This window comes from Setaria italica, chromosome V, assembly GCF_000263155.2.
Source record: "Setaria italica strain Yugu1 chromosome V, Setaria_italica_v2.0, whole genome shotgun sequence".
Classification (NCBI taxonomy): domain Eukaryota; kingdom Viridiplantae; phylum Streptophyta; class Magnoliopsida; order Poales; family Poaceae; genus Setaria; species Setaria italica.
This window is the reverse complement of record NC_028454.1, coordinates 6228340-6237070: the sequence shown is the minus strand read 5'-3', so window position 1 is coordinate 6237070 and position 8731 is coordinate 6228340. Positions and strand designations below refer to the sequence as shown.

At 42.6% G+C, this 8731-nt stretch overlaps 1 pseudogene; it reads right to left on the bottom strand.

Annotated features, from left to right (window-relative positions):
• Positions 1 to 4489: 4489 nt before the first annotated feature.
• Positions 4490 to 8731, bottom strand: LOC101753702 (annotated as a pseudogene).

The window sequence follows — 8731 nt, the reverse complement described above, 5'->3', positions numbered from 1 at the left end:
CATAGATTCCTTAGGCCTAAAGTCAAGGTGAGCCAAATCATCTTCCAACATAACATAACCATCCATCGACATATGAATCACATTTATATCCAGGTTCATGCACTCAGGTGAAGAACTGTAATCAACAAGTTGTTCATCATCCTCTGATTCACGGACTGATGCTAACTCATTGTCACAAGCCATAGGGACAAAAGAAGCGAAACCGGGTGGCAACTCTGGCTCGACCGGTCTGACCGGTTCAGGCACTAGCACTGACGCCTGAACCGGTCTGACCGATTCCTCAGCCGGTCTGACTAGTGGAGCTGAGGCATCAGCCTAAACTCTCCACTCCTTCTTCTGAGGTACCATGGGTCTGTATCTGCTGAATGCCTTGTCCTTCTGTTTTTCTAGCTCATGTTCCCCCTTTTCTTGCAGCCTCAACCTCCGCAACTTGCTCGTTTGTGTGCGAGTCAACCCGGGAGGACACCACCTTAGCAAGAAGTACTTGGAGCTTGACCCCTGCTGCTAGCCTCATGATCATTAGCAGTGGGAACCTTCTGAACAGACGACATGACCAGATGGCCTATGCCAATCAGTCCATTCGCATTAGTCTCAACGGGAATGTCCATAGACCCAATCTGGATAACAGCTTTCTCTGTACTTTTCCCTGTGTCTATTTTCATCTTCTGAACCTCCTCCACCTTCTTTTTAGGACGATACACTTGCTTTGGAGGGGCATCCTGGGCGTCTGGACAGGTTGGTCTGACCGGTTGGGGTAGACCGGTCTAACCGGTCGGGTTTGTGCACCCTGATCAGATGAGTGGGGTGCCCAACGGCCTTGCATGGGGCCCGAGATTCTATCCAAAGCCGACTTCCTTGATTCTCCCCATCCAGAATGGAAAGACGGCTGCTGCACAGATTGATAAGGCACCCACTTTACCCCATTGTTATCCCACACCGGGCATGGACGATTTGATGCCGAAGGAACCCAAGATGTGGAGGGGTACTATTTTGGTTGATCCTTATTACTTCTCTACCTCACAACCGCTCTTGGCGGTGAATCTAGCCTCCCTTGATAAGTAGGTGACCTCATTCTCTTTTTTAATAGCCGATCACTTGTAACGGCCTTCTTCTTGGAATACTGGTCTAGAAGCATATCAAATGTGACCTTTTCCCTAGGGCTGCTTCCCTGATCTTTTGCCACATTGAGCTTCTAAGTCCCAATTTCTAGATGCTTCAGTTTCAGCATCCGGAGGCGGTCCTGGGGCTGACCGGTCCCCTGCACCAGTCTGATCGGTTCGATCTGCCCAGCAGGCTCAAACGACTTTTGACCGGATGCCGCGGACATCGCTTACCCCCATGTCCAAAAGCTTTTACATTAATTTTGAATGACTCTCTGCCATCTGGAGTCTTTTCATACACCACCTCCCTTGTCAACTCTTTTCTCCTCAAATCAGGTTTCTCTTCCCTGATCACAACATTCTTACCCTTGGTAGCTTCGGCTTGATGCGGCCGAACTAGTACCTTGGGTTGTTGTATGTCCATTGTGTTGACAAGGAACGGTGTCTTATCCACTTGCATTTCATGGAACATCAAACAACCTTCATTTATAGCCGATTGAACCTGCCGAAGAAACACATTGCAATTATTAGTTGCATGGGAAAAAGTATTATGAAATTTGCAATATGCTTCTCTTTTTAGCTCTTCAAGTGGAGACATAGCATGAGATATTTTCAAATGTCCAAGTTTATGCAATTCATCAAAAATATGATCACACTTGGAAACATCAAAAGTAAATTTCACTTCTTCCTGCTGACTCTTATGGGTCGGCTTAAGAGATGCACAAGAATATGAATTAGTTTTAGAAGGACACACACATTCAGTAACATACACTTCATTGTCATCGTCGTTCGAACTATCGGAATCATATTCAATAGCGTGCATATTAGACCAATGAGACTTGAAGCTATCCTTTTCCTTAGCAATCCTAAGTTCCATTGTTGAAGCCTCATAAGCACTTGTGCAATGGTATGAAGCTCAAAACCTTCTAGCCGATCCCTAATTGATGATTTCAAACCCTTAAGAGCAAGATTGGCCAAATCACTATCAGAAAGCGACAAATTAAAGCATCAATTTTTAGTTTCCTTGAATCGTCTTACGTAATCAAAGATAGATTCCTCTTTGCCTTGCCTGACCAATGTTAAATCTATCAACTTTAATTGGAAATTCTCGGTATAAAAGTGATCATGAATTTCTGCTCTAATTGATCCCATGAATCAGTAGAACCGGGAGCCAAAGACGAATACCAAGCGAAAGCGGTTCAAGTTGATGACAAAGAAAATAAACGAACCCGCAAAGCATTATAATAGCCCACTTCGCCTAGTTGAGCCAGATACCGACTAATGTGTTCCCAAGTAGTTCGGTTATCTTCGTCACTGAATTTAACAAAATCGAGCACGAGCCAACCGACAAGATAGGGTACATAGTCAAAATCTGCAAGGTATGGTTTCTGGTATAACTTTGAACTGTCTACATCCATGCCAAACTTATTCTGAATCATAGCCAAATTTCCTCTTTAAATTTTTTGACTTCGCTTTAAGGATTTGGCTCTGGTAGCGCTAGGGCTGATGTATTCACAACACGTCATTCGAAATACCCCTAGAAGCAACAATGGTGTTAGGGATCGGGGGCGACGTGTACGCTATTGTGCTTATTGAGGGTGTATTCATCCCAAGCTCACTAGGATGGTCATGAACGACCAAATTAGGCACAACAGCGAGTGGCATGGGCGATTTAGGGACAACTGCTAACTGGCCGGCCTGTAAAGCCTGACCGATCAGACTGCCTACCTAGGCCGGTCTGACTGCTTCAGCCGTGTTCGACTTTGGTGGTTGGACCCGGGGCGGCGTCTGTCCTGCATAGAAGTTCAACGGCATGCCATACTAAGGATTTTCAGGAATAGCTCCTAGGTTTACCAATGGACTTGCATGCACAACCCCACACAAATCAACTTGAGAGGAATCGTTCTTATTAAATTCAATAGATCTACCTCCTACAAATTGGTTTAAGCGATCTACCAAAGAAGTAGCAATCTGATTTTGGACCTCAAGGGCCTTCTGGAGCTCTTCATTGATAGCGGATTGATCTGGGGAAATTTTACTTACTTTTTGGCACTTCCTTGATCATGTTATCCTTCATCTTGATCGTGGGCATCTCGAAGTCTTGTACTCTTGTCGCCTTGCCCTTGCGATCTTTCTTGACGCCCACCAGATAGTAGTTCTTCACGTACTCTTGGAGCGTCGTGATGTTCCGCTATTGTTCCTTGCTGAGACCCTCCACGGAAGCCGTGATGATATTGCCCTTGTCAATCTCCGTAGTAGATCCCATCTTGCTAGGGTTTTCCAAAACGGTTGTAAAAAACAAATCTTTCTTCCCCAGCGGAGCCGCCAAAATGTGTTGGCGCTTTTTCTAGCCAACACACGATCATGCTAGCTCGCGCCCTGATTAGGTGATCACCTCATCGAACTCCTGCTCCCGGCCGGTCCAGCACAGGGGCACCGCGAAAGCCTACGTCCATCACCTCGGGAGGGACCCTATCGAAGATGGTGAGCCTAGGGTTGCTCTGAGATCGGCAGGCCACTCAGAACATCCTCAAACACTTTCGAGACAAAGGAGGAAAGCAGGAGGATGGAAAAGCTAGGGTTTGGAGATAAAAGTGTAAAAGATATGTTTGTCGATTGGGTTGGTTGCCCTCAATCGGCCAGGGCTCTTTATATTTATAGGGTGGGAGGTCTTTTCCCACAAGGAAGTCCCGTTTGAACTCCAATTCAACTAGGACTCCTAAATTCATCTCGGATTCAGGGCGACCGGTCTAACTGGCTGGGACCACCGGTCAGACTGGTGGGCATGTGCCAGACCGGCTATAGTGGCCAGATCGGTCAGACCGCCCAGAGAGACCGGTCTGACCGACTGGTCCAGCCTGGTCGACATTGCTACCACTTTTGGGCTCCAACAGTTTCTTTCTTGGCTGGATAGTAGGCTGACTAGTGATTAGCGCGCGCGTCACATTTTGAATGATTTGATGACTCTTTGAATAAGATGCAAGGAAAATCTATCTTCATTTTTTAACTCTTTGAATGATTTTTCTACATTCCCAATTTGACTCGGAATTAACATATGCATACATAGGGTACTTTTAGTGCCTGTTTCATAGCCTATGCTATTAACCTCTGCCATGCCTTAATTTTATTTCATCCTCCGTCAGCCACTGTTGATTTGCATGATGTGTTTCTTTTTATATCAATACTATAAATAAAACTAGAAACGCCCCCTGACTGAGTCGAGCCCCGTTGTGTGCCAATATGCGCCAACTAATAATTAAGCCCTCTTTCTCAAGGAAAAGGGAGGATCCCTAGAGATTCAGCTCTGAATTTTATACACTTCATTTCTTGTTCCACTACTACGAACTGTATAACATGCATCAACTCACCAACTTTTATCTACCATGAGATCACTTTGATAGGAATTGAAGATGTTCCTCTACATCCGCCATCTCTGTCCTTAGATCAGCATCAAGATTTAGACACTGCACAATAATTTCTGCCAAACTATGAAAAACCTCAATGGTTCCTTCTGCTGAAATTTCTGGGTCAACAAGCTCAATCACTCCCTTCTTCTTTGCGTAAGGGTCATAGGAATTCCCAAGTAAGTCATTGATGTCAGGATCTAAGACCTTCTTCCTCGTAATGAGTTCTAAGAGCACAACTCCAAAACTGTAGACATCACTTTTACTTGTATATAGTCCTGTTTGCACATATTCTAGATCCATGTAGCCCTAGTTACCAATGATGGTGCTTGTGTAATCCTCTTCGATCGTAATCATCCTAGATGTACCAAAGTCAAAGATCTTTGGTACAAAGTCCTCATCCAAAAGTATATTAGCTGGTTTAACATCACCGTGGAGAATTGGTGTTGTGATTTGTGAATGCATATAAGCTAGACCGCTTGCTGATTGTGCAGTAATCTTTAGACGTATACCCAAGTCAAGAGGCACCCTGTTGCTGTCATGCAGAACTTCATCGAGGCTTCCATTGGACACGTACTCATAGACCAAAATTGGGACATCAACCTCTAGGCAACAACCTATGAGGTTGACAATATTCTTATGCAAACACGAGGTTGAATGATAACTTCATTTGCGAATTGGTCTGCCAATTTTACATCAACCTTAGGCTTCTTGACTGCTACCGGTCGAATTTAATCTCTAAGATATCCCATGTAAACCTCACCGAAGCCACCTTGTCCAATAAGATTACTTGTTTTCAATATTGGCTCTAGCTCCTCCTTTTTGAATAGCTTAATCCTATTAACCTTTTCAATTATAGGCCCTCCATTCTTTCTAAAGAATTCTTTCATCTTTTGTTTCTCTTTGCGAAGAAGGATGATGAATATCACAATTGCTATGATGAAAAGTCCACCTATTGCACCTAGAAAAACAACAGTGATTCTTATAGTAAGCACCAAATTCTCCTACATATTTTTTAAAAAAATTCTATAGAAACAGTACTAAGTTTCATATAACTACACATAATTATTTCATCACAAAATAATTAATGATTGTTCTTTCCATAGTTAATTTATTTGCCTTATACTGTATAAGTTATACATTAAAAATAGACATCCAGGTTCTCACATTTTTTATGTGCATGTCCTTCAGTTGAGCACATCTCTACTTCAAGTTTCAAGGCTGTCCGATGGATCCTATGTATATTACAATTAGATGGTTCATCCTTGGTGTCTTAAATGTCCATGTCTGCTGCCGGAATATCATATATACTCATAAATATTAAGAATATGGGACATTTATCTATTTATGAGAGAAATATGTTACTTTTATGACCATTGGATTAAAATCTAATAGTATGCATTCGTTCCTCTATGATACAAAAAAAGTGAAGTAAAATTGAATCATTTATTTGTCTACGTGGGATATTTTATATCACTGCTGGAATATTTATTTGTAGACCGAAACATTGCAAATTTGATAGATTTTTATAGAAAATATGTCACCCTAATTTTAAGAACATTTTATTTCTTAGCCACAAATATTTTATTTCACTCTAGGAACACATTTTCCTTAGGTTGGAACAATTCCAAATCTGACTCATTTTTGCCAAACAATAGACATAATGATATTCCTATTAAGAGTGATTAAGAAAATAGCACGTTTCTTTAAGAATATATATACTAGTACTCCTTTAAGAGCGATTAAGAAGTGAAATTAGGCATAGTCCTCATATATACCTATGGCAATTTTTGCTGCAAGCGGAAAATTGGGGCTGCAGGGTATATGCAGGGGATCGTCACTGTGGAAGCCACTGGCATTTGCATTCATAGGAACCCAATGTATTTTGGCAAACACCTCGGCAAGGATAAGCATTATAATGATCACTACTAGAAAACTAATCTCTCATCCCTAGCGTTAGTACCGGTTGCATTTGGAACTGGTACTAATGTTAGCATTAGTACCAGTTTCAAAGAATACTATCTGGAGGGTGTCCCGATGACCCCTTTAGTACCAGTTGGGGGTAACAACCGGTACTAAAGGGTGACCATTAGTACCAGTTGCTGCCTCAAACCGGTACTAATGCTCCATGCACCCTTTAGTACCGGTTGGTGGTATCAAACGGTACTAAAGGGGGTACTCTCTAGTACCGGTTGCTGCCACAACCCGGTACTAGTGCGGCGCCACGGAGAAGAGGAGGGAAATGGATTGTGGAGGGAAAAAATGAACCAAGGCGGGAGGGAAGGAAGAAGGGAGAGAGGGAGGGGAAAAGAAGAAGGAAGGACGAACAAAAGCACACGCGGGGGAAGATATATGTTTGCAGATGATAATGATACTTATGAGCACTCTGATGATGAAACTAGTGCAACTTTGCTTTGGTCAAACTAGTGCGCTACTACAGGATGGTATAGTGCACTTCCTTTTTCCCTTGGGGTATGCGAAGCTGTTTACTGCTTCTCGATGCATTGGGAAGGAACCAAATAATCGTGCTGCCCAAAATAGGGCAAAATTTTGCACACTGCTGTAGCATTTCTTCTCTTCCATGCTCCATCTATAGCATTTGCTTCGGATGGAATAGTGATGCAGTAACATTTGCTTCGGATGGAAGAAACCTACACATGATGAGCATTTACTCTATCCAGATAATGCCATGCTGAAAGATTTTCTAGATGATGAAGCTGAGGAAGAGGATGATAGTGATAATGACATGATGAGATTTACGGATGATGATGAGGATGATGGAAGTGATGAAAATGAAGTTTTTAATAATTTGATAGCAGCTGGCAAAACAAATGATTGTAAAGATGTTTACAGATGATAATGATACTTATGAGCACTCTGATGATGAAGAGATAGAGGAACATTTGGCCCGTCAACGTATTTCAAAGTACCACATCAAATCGCACTTGAGACCTCTCACCAATTCCTCTACCACTTTCCAAAGGCAAATCAGCTTATCATCACATGGTAGTGTCTTACCATGGACACCTCAGCCTATAAAGGCATGAAGCAGATGCCACAGTCGATGGAGAGCTATCAGCAGCCCAACAACAATCCAAAATGAGCTAAGCTATCAGTCCATCCCTGTGAGGCAACATCTCGATTCTGTGGCTACTGACTGAGGCATTTGTCCTAGAGTAGACCAATGGTGCAGCGGGGTTAAGCTTCTTTAAACGTGAATAAGTCAGAATTCTTGTTCTTTCTCTTTTTCTTCGCTCTGTTCTTTTGTTTACAAGGGACTCGGTTGATTTGCGAGACCTCTCACCAACTCTGCCACTTTCCAAGGCAAATTAGATTATCATATGGTAGTATCTTTGAAACATGTTTAGGGCACATCACATTATGTTTATCATCTTCTGCACAACAACAAATGTGACCTTTCGAAGATAGCCCTCCTCTAAACTCGCACAACAACAAATGTTATCCATTTTGATTGTGTAAGCCCAATAGAGGTTGATTACCAAAGATGTCCGCAATGATGCTTTCTACAGCTACCAGCATCAAGGTTTGCAATGGATTTTTGCTAACTTCAAAGCTAGGAGGAATATTATTCTTGCTAGTACAAGTACAGTATATTGATAAGACAACACAAATTTTGTAAGGATAAGACAACATAAATTTTTGCTGACTTCAAGGTTTCCACGAGGACGAGGACTGATCTATAAGAAGATCTAGGAACTGATCTATAAGAAAACACCATTGAACCACTGGCAGTTCGGCCAAGGAAAGATGACTAGTATATGGTGATGCCATTTGATGGTTAAATATGGCATCATCATGTATCAGTCATCTTTCCTTAGCCGAACTACCAGTGGTTCAATTGTGTCTTCTTATAGATCAGTTCATAGATCTTATGTATTTGGCTGTGATAACAGCTATGGAGCCCTCCCGACCCCTTCGAGCCAATGCCAAGCCCTTTCTGAACTGCACATGGAACATGAAAACTCTTTATACAATGTTTAATAATGTAAATGAATGGTAGAAAATGCATTCATCTCGGTGAGCTCATGAAGTACTAGAGTGCGGTGTGCTTACCATGGACACCTCAGCCTTTAAAGGCATGAAATTTCACCAAGCAAAGAGAGAAACCATGGCCGCTTCCCAGGAGTAAGGCATAGCACTGCAAGAGTGGTTGATGGGGTGGCAGACGGCGGGACGCTTCGCTTTCTCGTACAAAGGAAGCTCCAT